This window comes from Nymphaea colorata, chromosome 14 (genome assembly GCF_008831285.2).
Source record: "Nymphaea colorata isolate Beijing-Zhang1983 chromosome 14, ASM883128v2, whole genome shotgun sequence".
NCBI classification, from domain to species: domain Eukaryota; kingdom Viridiplantae; phylum Streptophyta; class Magnoliopsida; order Nymphaeales; family Nymphaeaceae; genus Nymphaea; species Nymphaea colorata.
In genome coordinates this window covers 1,518,510-1,533,555 of record NC_045151.1, presented here as the reverse complement: position 1 = coordinate 1,533,555, position 15,046 = coordinate 1,518,510, and the positions used below count along the sequence as shown (strand labels likewise).

Sequence of the window (15,046 nt, the reverse complement as noted above, 5' to 3'; positions counted from 1 at the left end):
TCAGAGATATTTTGAGGCGAACAAACATGGAGAATGCAAAATCTGGTGCCACGCCTGCTGCTCCGAATGTCCATCTATCCAAATTCGACGGGGAAAAATTGGAAAATGAAACTCAGTATTGTCAGATCGTATGAGCACTTCAGTATGCCACTTTAACATGCCCAAACATTACTGATGCAGTGAATAAAACTTGTCAGTTCATGCATCGGCCGACTTCTATTCATTGGACTCATGTTAAAAGAATTTTAAGATATCTCAAAGGCACCATACAACATGGCTTTGAGATATCAAAATCTAATTCTTTCACTTTATTTGTCTACTCTGATGCCGATTGGGCTGGGTGTCTGGACCATCGAAGATCCACTAATGGCTATGTTACAAAAATTGGTCACAATATCATATCTTGGAAATCCACTAAACAACAGACAGTGGCAAAATCTAGCACAGAAGCAGAGTACAAGGCCATTGTAGGAGCTCTCTCAAAAGTAATATGGTTAAATAACTTGATGAAAGATCTGGTAATTTAGAGTGTGACAACATTGGAGGAACATATTTGGTGGCAAATTCAGTTTTTCATGCACGAACAAAACATATAGAAATTGACTATCATTTCGTCAGAGAGAGAAGTGGCAGACAATGCGATTGAGATTAAATATGTTCAATCAGAAAAATAATTAGCTGATATTTTCACAAGGCTGTTACCAGGGCTAAGATTTCATTATCTCAAGGAAATGTTAAACCTCCTTGAAATGGAGGTTGGATCGAAGGGGCAAGTTAGAGATAAGGCTGCCGATCTAACGTCCTTGCCAACCTTGCAAGGTAAATCAAATTTTGAATTTCAAGCCAAATATAAAAGAAATGCAATGGACGCTGAAAAGAGAAAAACAACAAATGCTCCAACGCCGGCTGAGTCCTTGGATGACAAATGATAAAGCTCTCCCTTCCTATGTGTCTCGCGGCTCTTTTTCTCGGCTTCTCTCGGTCCCTCCTCGTCGACGGAAACCAGCATCCCCCCTTCTCTGTTCTAACTTTTCCCCGTCGGCCGTCGCCCTTTCCTGCAGCTTGTCCGCTTGTCCCTGTCGCCATCGGCCCGTTTTTTCCCTCCGCGACCCCCGGTCAGCTGCCTTTGCCCGCAACTAGCTTCCCTGGCTTTTCCGTCTCTAGCGCCCATCATTCCTTCAGCCTCCGGCTTAGCTAATAGAATTCGGCCGCATTGTCGGTGGCTCTCTCTATTCTCTCTCGTCAGCAGCTCTGCAGCCTGTCCCCATCGTCCACAACTCGTTTTCCCCCTCCTGTCTCCGACGCTCAAACAGTTGCCGTCGCCCACAGCTGATTCTGGCAAATATCTGTTCACAAGTCAATGGAAAGGAAGAGAGAAAGCTCTTCGCGCTAGTTGGAGGATTTAAACTACTGGGGTCTGGCGTCTCGCTTACGTTGGGGGGGGGCATACATTGTGGAATGAGATTTCATCTTTTTCAGGGATCCTTCACGTCGTTGTCAGGATGCAACTGATATTAGATGCTTTGTGAGAAGCATTCCCATGGAAGTCTCTCAGCTCAATCAAGTGCAGCGTCTGTTGCATGTCATCATTCTGCAGGTTAGCGTTTACCCTTATCACCGTGTTTTTATCCTGCTTCATATAGGTAATTAGAGTACGGCAAATGCAGATCCTATTATTTATAAATACTTATTTTTATATTTAGACATTATATATATATAAAACAAATAAATATAAAATAACAAAAAATTTATCAAATAATCAAATAACAAACAGACAAATATATAAAATAATGTTAAACAACTTTTATTAAACATGTCATAATCAAGCAAAGAATCCAAATGCTTTATTTCAAGAGAAGTCAAAAAAAAGTTCAGAGAAGTTTGGTTTGCTTGACATGAGCAAGCCTGTGTACATCTATGTACTCACTGAGATAAAAGTAAGAAACTTACATAGCAACCAAAAATCACCCGCAGGCAAAATCCGAGAGGAATTGTAAGTTAAGTAAACAGAAAAAATGATTACGACTCTTCAATTCTCTTCCCTGAAATCTGTTCTCTACTTGTGATTATTGCTCTTAGATATGTTGTGTAACTAAATGACATTGGATGAAACTCATGTATGATGTCTGTGATTATCCAGATAGTGCATTCCCAACCAGTGAATTAAGAACCAAAACAAATTAGCAACTAAATTGTGGGGATTTGCTATGAATTGTAACAGCCAAAGAAGATTACTGCGCTACCATCGTGAAAGAACCTTTCCCATTTTCATCCATATCACAACCTACAGCTCTTTTCAAGCAATTGACTTGTACAGCCACAGCACCTTCTTGATGAGTGAGGATCACGGCAGAGCAACGCTTGACAGAGTGACAGTAAACAGTCGGCTTTCGATTTTGGACTGTGAGGCTCGACCCAAGTCTGGCATGGGCATTGGACTTGGGACAGTCTTTTGGTGGAGCTCTTTCCAATGGGAGCACTAATGGGCTGGCGTGGGCAGTGGCCCATGCCAGCCCACACGAAGCTCCGCTACTGCTCTCCTCCCCTTCGCAAGTCTCCTCATTATATCGCAGCGCTCCTGCCCTCCTCCGGAAAGTTAGCTTCCAGCATCAGCTCCAAGTCTTCTCTCCTCCGCAGCAGGTCAGCTCTTCCGCTTCTTTTTTCTCTATCTTTCAGTCCTTGGGCGTTTTTAGAGGTTCAGTTTTGGGCGTTCAAACTTGTGCATTTTGATGTGTTTTTTTGTTTGATTTATTTTTGATATGGTCTGCATCTATCTTATTCTTTGTTATTAGCATTTTTTGTTGCATTCGTTTTTGGGGTTCAATTTTAGGGGTTCGCATTTCTTTCTGTTACTGACGATTTTTTGTGTTCGATTATGATTTTGATGGTATCATGTTTCTCTATTTTCTCAGATCTCCTGCTAGATGGAATTACAGTCTCCAAAAGTAAGTTATACTGAAATAGCATTTTAAAATGATCTCCTGTCGATATCTTTGCTCTTACCGTAGCTTGGTGAGCACCCCCTTTGGCGAAGAGAATCAGTTGTGCTTTCAAGGATCATAAGCAGTGTTGAGGATAATTTTATGCTTTTAAGGATCATAAACATGTTTTCAAACAGTCATATTTTTTGTTAGTATAGGAAAAAATCACGATAAAAATGTTGATATGAATAATGTATCGACTACGACTTAAGTTAAAGGCACACAACGCACACAATGGTCACATAAAAAGTCTCTCCTTTATTTTACCATATACACCAAACACAATTAATTTTTACTTTGTAAAAAACTACCATGCCATCAAACAATACCTCAAATTGAAAAAAGGAAATTTTTTTTTTTATATTTTTTTTCAAAAAAAAATTTATAATGGTAAATTTACCATTTCAAAATCTTGCCTGCGGTCAAACGGTGTCTAAAAGTTATTTTTTACATGGGGTTTAAATGACCGAAAAAACGAAAGTACCTGCCAATGTGATCCGGTCCGAAAACATAAATTGAAAATGGTTTTTTATGTTACAACAGTTAGCATTTGGAGAAGTGCACATTTTGGATTCAAGCCGGCCGTTGGTGTTGTTGGTCTGGCAGGAGTATTCTTGTGTTATTTAAAAATCATTTTTTAAAAAATCAACAAAATATGCATAAGTAAATAAAATAAAAATTAAGCAACGTATTAAATAAATTTTTTCGTTAATTCTTTTTTTCACTTTTTATCAAAAAACAATCTTTTACATTAATTCATTATCTTTCTTTACCTTTTCTCTCATTTCTTTCTAGTTTTCATTTTTTTATTTCTTTTTCATCAATTTTTTTTCTTCTTTTTTTTTACAGACACTTAGCCCGACCAACTAAGCTATGCATCTTAAGGCTTTTTAAGAATTTGTTAAAACTTAAAAACAACAATTTGAAATTCAGTCCGATAGATTTTACTCTTTCTTACCGTTTAACATTGGATTAACAATTTGTTTCTCCGGAACTCTCAATTCAAATTGTGGTACAGTTCAACAGTCAAATTTGAATTCAAAATTGAAAAATTGGATTTAGTTGTATTCAAAATATGAATTGGATTCGTATGTAGAACAGACTTTTTTTTCATTTTTTATTTGAATCCAAATTCAAATCCAAATATGAGAACATCTCAAGTTAAGTATGCATCTAATTCAAACACGCCCCAACTGTTATGAGCGAATTTGTCCAAATTTCCTTGTTGCCTACCCTACACGGCAGACTTTTGGTTTGGCAGCCCCAACACTTTGCTTCGTCCCTATCGTTTGGTAAGCTAAAATCCAACTCATTCGACGCCTGTATTGTTGCCTTGGCCCTTACTGCTACGTATACGCAAGATTTTAGTGACTTCCACGCAACGTCGAACTTTTTTATCATTTTCTAAATATTTTAAACTATTTTTAAATTTAATAGTCCATGTGAACGGTCGTCTGTCACACCTACCCCGCGTGGGCTCGTGGGCCAACGGTGTGAGGTGTCTACATTAAAAAAGCTTATATTATTAATAGAAAGACATTGACCTCTTTGTTCGGAATAGGGAAAAATGAAATAGGAAAGAAAGGGAATGAAAGGAAAAAAAAATAGCCTCAAGGGGCATAGCATAGGTGGTTGAGTTAGGGGCCTGTACTAAGGCATGTCTCTAGTTCGATTCTCGTGGGCGTTATGTTCATGTGTCTTAAGGCGGTAGAGCGCGGCACCTAAGCTGAAGGGTGCACCGTTGCTATCACTGACACCGACGCAGCTCAGGACCCCGAAGGCAGGGGGAATGAGGGAGCCTTCGGGCCTTTTCGGGCGGTGGGATTAATACCCCTTGCTCACCCAAAAGAAAAAGAAAATAAAAGAAATAATTATATATATATAGCACAGAAAACTATTTCTGTGACCGTTGGGAGGGGCTGCAGCGCATTTCTTAGTGCACAAGGGGGCTGCAGAGCAGCTCCTTCTTTGTGCGCTAGCCGTTGAACAGAGGGTTGTAGAGTAGTGGCGGAGCCAAAAATTTCAGGATGAGGGCCTTCAAATTTTGAAGAGATCTCAAGTAAATAAATGAAAATTAGTAAAGTTTTTATATATAAATAAAGCAAATTTTGTGGGCTGCTGTGGCAAGCGCCTCAACTACAATCTACAATGTGGCTAGCAGCCCCTTTTCTTGTGCGTCAGATCAAATGCACAGAAAGGATTTATACCACAGCATCCCCTCTCTCCATGTTCATCATTAATTTACATTTACATATGAGTGAGAGAGGCAAAGACTAAAAAAAACTTTACCTGACGTCTCAACAGTGACAATGGAATATAATTTTTTAATTGTGTCATGTAGTTTTTTTATTTGAATTCAATTTGGTCCAACCCAAATTCCAGAGGTTGAAGAAAGTACTAGCTCCGCTCCTCATGGGAGGCAAAGTGAGGAGAGGTAGATGCCGCTCCTGAAGAAAGTACTGGCTCCGCCCCTGATGGGAGGCAAAGTGAGGAGAGGTAGATGGCCGATGGGGGGGATGGAGAAGGAGAAAGGAGGAAAAGAGAGCTCGAGCGAAGAGGAAGGCAGGGAGAGCTAGCGCAACATATCTTTCCCCTTTGGACCATTGGGAATATGTATTGAATGTTGCATTATGGGCTTCATTTATGTATTCCCAATTTTTAACCTTAATTTGGTTGGTATAAATTGACACTCTTTTCCCAGAACCATAAAAAAAGCTGGAAAAACCTTTTTCCAGTCTTTGTGATGCTGGAACTAAAAAACCCAGCCGAGTTAATCAACTTGACTTCATATGACTGACAGGATGACTTGGTCCTCATCCTTCCATGACTCCCAAGTATTGTGGCATGAGATTTCATCTTTTTCAGGGATCCTTCACGCCGTTGTCCTTATTAGATGCTTTGTAAGAAGCATTCCGACGGAAGTCTCTCAGCTCAGTCAAGTGCAGCGTCCATTGCATGTCACCATTTTCTTTATTGAGAGTTCTGTAGGTGACTTTATATATGTAATGAAAATATGTCAAATGTAGACCTTATTATTAATATATACATTTACTTTTATGTTCATATATTACATATGTATGTTGGTGAGATAACAAAAATTTGATAACGGACGGATGAATGTATAAAATAATCCTAAACATAAAAGATATAACAAAAAATTTACGAGATAATAAGATAATGCTAAACATATATAAAAAATAATAGTTATGAGATAACTAAATATTTATCAATTAATAAAACAATAAACAAATGCATGAGATAATGCTAAACTTGAGATAATGTTTATGAGATAATAAAATAATAGCGAGACAAAACACAAAAATGATGTTTGTTTACTACTTAAAAAAGATATATTGGTTTTAATGATATCCATATTAAAAATGATTCATTAAAAAAAAATTGTATCACCCAATAAATAGTTATATTGGTTTTCACATTATAACTACTATTTTCTAAATTAAATAAAGGGAGACAATCTCTACCACTGGCAAGACGATAATGTGGTGGTGGTGGTGATCAACAGACCCACTCACTCAACTTAGATTTTTATGAGGGTAGCATCCAAGTCTACAACTCAATTGTAATTGTCACCATCGTCTTTATTTCTTACTTTGCTTTTCTTCCCCTCAGTCTGAAAATTGCTTTTCTTTCTCCGGTTCTGTTTCAACCAAAAGCTATGTGATAGCTTCAATAGGATTATGGTGCTGGAGATTTCAGACTTCATGTTCAAATGTCTGGGTTAATATGGGTTCCAAATTAACGTCTATGAAGCTTTCTTGGTGTGGTTGAGCACCAAAGACTTTAAATAATTTGTTAATGAAAAAAAGAAAAAATCATAAAATGTAGTAACACATGAATGTTAAAGGATGTGGTCTCTTATGTTACAATCAGTTAGCACATTTTGGATTCAAGCCGGCCCTTGGTGTTGTTCGTCTGGCAGGAGTATTCTTGTGTTATTTAAAAATCATTTTAAAAAAAATCAACAAAATATGCATAAGTAAATAAAATAAAAATTAAGCAACGTATTAAATAAATTTTTTCGTTAATTCTTTTTTTCACTTTTTATCAAAAAACAATCTTTTACATTAATTCATTATCTTTCTTTACCTTTTCTCTCATTTCTTTCTAGTTTTCATTTTTTTATTTCTTTTTCATCAATTTTTTTTCTTCTTTTTTTTTTTACAAACACTTAGCCCGACCTACGCTATGCATCTTAAAGCTTTTAAGAATTTGTTAAAACTTAAAAACAACAATTTGAACTCAAAATTGAAAAATTGAATTCAGTATGTATTCAAAATATGAATTGGATTCGTACGTAGAATAGACATTTTTTTATTTTTTTTATTTGAATCCAACTATGAGAACATCTGAACGAGTTGATATGGTTAAGTACGCATCTAATTCAGACATAATCACATTTTGCGGCCCAGCTGTAATGAGAATTCCTCCATCCATCTTGCCTACCCTACACGGCAAGCTTAGCTTTCTGTTTTACACAGCCGAACCTTCCATCTTCCCTACCCTACACGGCAAGCTTTTCATTTTACAACCGTAACATTTTTGCTTGAGGGGAGAGTTGGTAATTTTTTGTTTCACGCGTCAACGAGAGCTAAAATAAAAATGTTTTTTAAAGTTCAATATACATTTTTAAAATATAAAGAAACGTCAATGCCCCTGCTGACCCGGTAACATGAGCATAACCTTTTATTTTAAAATTTTTTGATCATTTTTTAATATTTTTAAATTATTTTTAAATTCAATGGCCGACCTCCAAGGTCGTCGGTCGGACCTACTCCGCGTGCCGTGGGCCATTTACTTTGAAAAAGATAGACCATGACTTTAATTATAGTAAATGCGACGTGACTTGTCGTTTTGTATAAAGTTTCTGCGAAACTTCAGCCCCAGGCCCCAGGTTCGTGACCAGTCGTTTTGCCCCCCGTCTTTTTTTTTTTTTAAGTTATCTTTTGATTATTTTTCTTTCATTTTTTATTTTATTTTATTTTTCACAAAAGGATTCATATTGATATATTTTAAAATTCCTTTTTGACGAATTTTTTAAAATATTTTTTTGTATAAAATTAGCACTGCTAGTTATACACAACTTACTATCAAAATTGTTCTTCAATCTAAAAGTTATTACTTTGCCCATGATAAGAATACAGAAATTTTTCCTTAGATTTGTCTATACAATACAGTGTTTGTTTGCCTCGCATCGGCTCTTTAGATTCAAGATGGATTTGAGGTACTCAGATCTTAGATTTAATCTTAAGTTTGATAGGTGAAATAAGGACCCAAATCTCTCTCTTTTGAAAGCTGACGGGTACCAGTTAAGGGCTTCAACTCTTCACCATTGCCAACAGTGCTCCCCTTATACCTTACATTAAAAAAAAAAATTGTATAGAAAAATTTATAATAACCAAAAAAAATTATTTAAATAAAAAATTGTTCTGTATCTATTAAAGGTTGAGTATAAATAAAAAATTGTTAAAAATATAAAATTAAAAGTCTACGTCAGCCGCGGCCTTGCCATCGACATCCCCATTATAGATACATATGTTAAGCGTTTAAGAGAAGGGAGATGTTTTCTAATTTAAAAAATAAAATAAAACATGTTACGCCATAAAAGAAGCAGCACACCAAAGCAAAGCATTGGCTTGGAGACAATTTAATTTACGAGTCCTTAAATTTTTAAGGGATATTTGATGCCTTAAAAGAATAAAATTGAAAATAATATTTGATGTCTTAATGAAAATAAGTTTTCAAACTTATTTTAAAAATTAAAGAAATTAAAAAAGTTTAGGCTTATACGACCATGTTTGGTTGGAGAGAAAGAAAAGGATTGAACAATTCCTCAAGAAACAAAGTGTGTTTGATTGAAACAAAGTGTCTTTGATTGTTAGGAGAGAGAAAGAAAAGGATAGATCAGTGTAAATCTAATTCCTCTTAAATCGAACAAATTGAAAGGAAAAAAAAAATGAAGATGAAAAGTTTTTTTGGGATTGAGCAATTCTCTTTTATTTGGTTGACTAATTAGAAAAAAAAAAATTAAAGAAAAAAAAACAAAATGTGTTTGACTGTTAAGGGAGAAAAATAAAAAGAATAGTAGATCAGTGTAAATTCAATTCGTTACAGATTAAAAATAAATAAATAAATAAAAATGACATCTTTTTTTTACCTACTCACCTCCAACCATCTCCTTGATATCAAGTCAAGTGATTTCTGACATTTCTTGCACCGGGGGCGGACACCCGGCCTATATATCGATGTCGCCACAACAGACTCTTCCACCCCCCTTACCCCCCTCTCTCTCCCGTTCGGCCATTCTCCCTATCCCTCTTCCTTGCTTCCTCCTTTGTATTTGATGCATGCTTCGTGTCTGGTTAATTTTCGAAGCCCCTTTCGTCCATGAAGAACTTTTCAGACCTGCTGCTGAAGAAGGCAGTCAACGTTGCCCCCATTCTAGGCTTCATTTTTTTTGGTTATAGTGCCTATGCGCAGGTTGTAGCCAACGGCGACCCCCTTGAATCCTCCTTTTCCGTTGCCGTTTTCGCGACTTTCGTCGTCTCGGTGGGCTCTGTCGTGTGCGCTCAGTCCTTGAATGAGAAACAGAAGCGAACATCCCTTCCTCTTCTCACCGGCCTTTTCCTTCTAATAGGGGCCGGCTTCTTGTTCAGGGCCTGGATGATTCTCCCTCCCGCCTCTAGCAGCGCAGTGCTTTGGGCCTCCCTCCTCCCCGTGTCCGCAGCACTTTCTTTCTGCATCATTCGTTCAAGGCTTCTCGCTGCACCTCTTCTGTGAGGTAAGGCACCGACGCAGGCACTCGTGACGCAGCGGAAGGGCTAGAAAAATGATTTGGCATTTGTAACATAGCCATGGCATTTGTAACATAGCCGGTGGAGAAGTTACGTGGATTTAATATTTTAATATATATGTTAATGTTTGGATTAATTATAAAAAAATAAATAAATATATATATATAATAATAAATATTTAAAATGACTACTTAAAAAAAAAAAATTTGCGTGGGCACTGTTGTGTATAAGTAAATATGCAAAGGTTTTCAAACAGTGCGAACGGTACCGTAGCTCCGGCTTTGCCACAGTTTCTGTTGTATCGTCCTATTGGAATTCCCGTCGCACAAAATAGAGTTTTTGCTTATCGTCGTTATAGCTACTTTGTCCGGAGTGTGCTTTCGCTTTGTAAGCTCAAACAAATTTCTAACGTCACAGAATTGATTCAAGCTGCGTATGGTTAATGGCGGTCAATGAAGTTTTTGGCATGAATCTGTATGCAAAGCTGGATGATGGCGGCGAACTGAGCATGAAAAAGCAACATCTAAACCTGATTAACAAACTAACGCTGGGTGACATGACATGAAAATCAAATCTGTATGCTGGTATAAGGAAAATGAAATGAATCTCCGAAGAAACCTTTTTTTCCGCCAGATTTCGCCGTTGAACGTGAATCGATGGCCCAGGATGATTCTTTTCATAGGGCCTCCCTTTTCCCCTCCTACCGCCTCGCCGACCTAGCAATCCGTCCTGCATCGCTGCGCCAGAGTTCTGAGACCGGGGAGAGAGGGAAAGAGAGGGAGAGAGACAGATTTGCTTGGCAATCGGCGTAGGATGGGACTATAAATAATGACGGCTGCAAGCCCGGAAAAGAGGGGAGGCTTTCTCATCTTGCCGGCATCCCCATCCTGTGAACGCTCATGTATATAATTTCATCTACACAGTTTCTATGAAATAACTGAAATGTCTTTGTTAAAATTTAAAAAAAAAAAAAGTCCATTAACACAGTTTGTATGCAATAACTAAAATGTCTTTGTGAAAATTAAAATAAAAAACACTGTGAAAAAATTACAATGTTTAAAATGTATATTATTTTATAAAAATTTTGAAAATGCCCTCACACCCTTTGGTGCATATATGTGTGCACTCAACTATATAAATAAGTTGAAGGCTTTTTTTGAACCTTTAACAGTGGGGGAGGAAAGGGTGGCTTTCGTCTTTCTAGAGCATTTCCTTCACCCTTTTGCCCCGCTGATGGTGGCTTTAGTCTCTCTCGCCTGGCACCCGTCTTTCTAAAGCTTGCTTTCTAGAGCAATTCCTTCGCCCTTCTTTCAAATTTCAATGGCTTACTGATTTGATTGAATGAATGAATAAATTTTCAACTTCACCCAACAACACTGGATAAGAGCAAACATCTCAAAAGTTATTACTTTGCGCTGCCTTCTACGAAAAAGCTGCGAGTTGATCCAAGTGTGTGGTCAACAATTTGTTTCTTTTCACTCTTCTTTAAGTTCCTTGGGTTGAGAACCCAATAAATTTCGGCTTTATTAAAGTGTTTAAATTTTAACTAGGGCTGAAATGATGTTTTTTTAAAAAATTTATATATAACAAGTGAAATTTTCTAAAATTCACATGTAAATTTTTTTAAAAAAAAAATTTGAGACCAAGCCAAGGCTCGTTCAGACCCTACCTTGGCGATTAAGAGGATATCTCAAGTTTGTAAAGTGCATGGGATTGTGCCACTTTTTAAATTTTTAAATTTAGAGATGATCTAACATTCTAGGATCTTCAGTCTTTCAAGGCTACGTTCGTTTACATGTGCTTGAGATCGAGGATGACCTTGGATCACCATACATCTAGGCTCCATGGATTTGAGGTTCGACCCTAAACACCATGATCTATGTTGCTGTGAGAAGTTGAAATCTACTTTTTGTTGTAACACTGAAGTTCATGCATTGTAGATTTGAGATCCCCTTGGATATAATCCAAGCGGAAGCAAGCATAGCCTAAGGTTTTGTATCCTCGATTTCTAATAATATTGTTCCGGGATCATTAATTTGTTTGAAGGATGCAAAGAATATTACTCAATCGATTTGTAAACTTTGCATCCTGATATCCATGGATCTCAAGTCACATCCATGGATTTGAAACAAAATGAGATCTTAAATCAGTAGGCCTCAAATCCAGAGTTCACTATAATTAACGATATAAGGTAACATTTATATATGTTAAAGCAAACCTTTAAATTTGAGACTCAGTGTAATTAATCACCCCTAACATTTGATTTCATGAGATCATAGGGCTGGGGTGATTGAGATATTGTGATCCAACATCCTTGCATCTAAAATCAAAGTTCTTAGCAAGGATTTCAAATTCTTCGTTTGAAGGCATAGAAAATTACAGTTGGGGTCACAGACCCAAACTTTTTTATTAAACCAAAGTGTCCCCCGATCTAATAAACATGATTTGTGCCTAGTAGTGCATCGGATATTCCTGAACATATCCCGTCTGCAATGTCTAATTATAGTTTCAAAATTTTAACAGGGGCCAACATAGAAATTTTAAAATTATATATATATATATATATATATATATATATATATATATATATATATATATATATATATATATATATATATTAAACTAAATTTTTTTAGATTTACATATAATTTTTTAAAATCTGAGAGGGAAGGGTTCAAACTAGCAGTTATCAGGCTACCTGTTTCAAAAATGCCAACCTCTCCATTAACCTGCTAGTTCAGTTGCAGTGAAGGGTTGCACTTGCTTTCAGACTCATTAATAGTCACATGGCAAGATGAATTGGCTTTCCATGTTCTTAATAACCTCAGAGACAAGTTTGTTGGCCATTGATCAGAGAAGGACAGAACTTGTCTTCTTAGCTGGATCTTCTGAACTCATCGGTCCATGTTCTACCAGCTTCTGCAACTCTGCTACTTCATTTCCATTTGCAGCTTCAGCAAGAACTTCCATCTTGCCATGCAATGCTCAAATTCAGTCACAACATCCGATGCTACTAAAATTTCCTTAAGAGATTTTAATTGATGATGGATTGGTGTTTTTTGTCACACAGATTTCATGTGGAAGGTTGGTTCTCTTGTTACACCCTCTCCCACTTTCTCTTCTGGCATCTCCTCTTTCTTAACATTATCAACTTCATCTTTCTTAAAAGTAGTAGCTCTCCTTAAAAACTAAGTGGAGGAGTACATCAATGGTGTAGCACTGTAGCTGTGTGAAAACTGAAAAGGTAGTAGCTCTAGCTCATCAAAGATAAAGTCTCTGAACACAATAAATTTTGTGTGAATTTGGATTTTGGCATGATAAATAGCCTTGGCACAAAGGAAGGAGTATACTAAAGATTCAAGTGTGACTATGCTTGTGTTCTGTATATCCATACAATCGAGCCCTAGCTTTCGGAAATAGTATAAAAAGAAGTGTTTCAACGTAAATGTTTTACATGGATGTTTGTGATGAAGCATCTGATCAAAAAAAAAAAAAAAAAAAAAAGGCGTTGGCAGGGGTGAACAACGAGCTGAGTTTGCTCGATTCGACTCATAAAAGCTCGAGTTAGAGTCGAGACTTTGAGCTTGCAAGTCAGTTCAAATTTGAAACTCGACTCGTTTATGTTACTGAGTCCAGTTACAAGTTTACCAACTGTGCTCTCCTCGAATTTGGTAAATTGGTTTGATTTAGACTCAGCCAACCAGTTTTTTTGAATCACAAACTATTCCTCTCCATTAATATCTCTTTGCCATTTAATTCAATGTTTCTCTCTATTATTTAACTCACCTTTTCTCTCTCCTAATTAATTACATACTTATCCTCTTTTAACTCACCGTTTCTTTTTTTTCTCTCATTTATTATTATTATTATTATTGACAACGCCCTTTATTTCTCTTTTTCTCTCTCTCATTTCCTTTTCTCTCTCTCATTTCATTTTTATCGATAGAAGACACCCATTATTAAAAATTGAAATAAATGAGAGGGATGGTGTAACGGTGAGTTAAAAGACAATTTCCTTTTCTCTCTCTCATTTCATTTTTATCGATAGAAGACACCCATTATTAAAAATTGAAATAAATGAGAGGGATGGTGTAACGGTGAGTTAAAAGACAACAAGTATATAATTAAAGGGACCCTTTGATGGCCCGGTAATTTCCTGTAGCACAGGAAATATTTTTAAAATTTTTTTGGCATGAATTTTTTTTTTTGACCGTTGAAACTAGAAACTAAAATATATTTTTGAAAAAAAAATTCAACCGTTTTTTTTTTACCATTACCTCCGCCTCCCTCGTTCCTCCCGAGCCTCTTTTCTTCCTCACTCACTCCCTTCTTCCTCCTTGGTTCTCAGCCTCCTTTTTTCCTCGCTCGCTCCCTTCTTCCTCCCTCGCTCCCTTCTTTCTCTGCCTTCCTTTTTCCTTCCTCACTCCCTTCTTCCTCCACCTTCCTTCTTCCTTCCTCGCTTCCTTCTTCCTCTGCCTCCCTTCTTTCTCCTCCCTCCTTCTTCCTTCCTCACTCTCTTCTTCCCCTAAATTTTTGAAAATTTATTTCTCAGTCATCACACACACATCAAAATGAAAATCGGAAAGATTTTTCTCATTCCATTTTTCAAGAAATATATTTCCAATTCCAAAAAAGGTGAGTTAAATAATAGAGAGAAATAGTGAATTAAATTTCAAAAAGAAAGAGAAAGAGATTAATGTCTGTGATTGACTTAAATAAGAGAGAAAGGGAAATTAATGGAGAGGCATAGTTTGTGATTTAAAAAGACACCCATTATTAAAAAATTTGAAATTCAAAATTTTTTACCTTATCTTTCGCCTTTCATATTTCTAAACGAGTTAACATGTCGATGAGTCAAGCTCGAGCTCAAACATTATTAATCGAGTCGAGCTCAAGCTAACATTCTTAAGCTCTACTCGAGCTCGAGCCAAGCAAAATAAGAGTGGAGCCGAGTTCAAGCTGATTGAGCTCAGCCTTGACTAGGTGCTGGTGGAATCATGTTTATGATGTACGCAGCAGAAAGAAAAAACGTTTCACCAATGCGAGAAAGGAATGTCGGTATAGCCCATATTGGACGGCATTGTTTCTATGATACGACAGTTTACACCTTTCCATGTCATTTGTTCTTGAGCACGAACACGACACCACGTCCCGTTCCCAAAGTTGTGAAAAATAAGGCTCAATACCTACAAGTTCACCTCTGCCATTAGATTGTGGAAACGACGCTTTGTGTTCATTAGTGGTTTCAACATA

The 15,046-nt window shown here is 36.8% G+C and overlaps 1 long non-coding RNA gene across 1 annotated transcript; it reads right to left on the bottom strand.

Moving 5' to 3' along the window:
• Positions 1-671: 671 nt before the first annotated feature.
• LOC116267600 (uncharacterized) lies at positions 672-10,820 on the bottom strand. Its single transcript, XR_007572084.1, has 3 exons — positions 2,327-10,820; positions 1,451-1,591; positions 672-1,346 (listed from the first exon to the last, which is right to left on the bottom strand). It is a non-coding gene; the product is annotated as an uncharacterized LOC116267600 (long non-coding RNA).
• Positions 10,821-15,046: the final 4,226 nt, after the last annotated feature.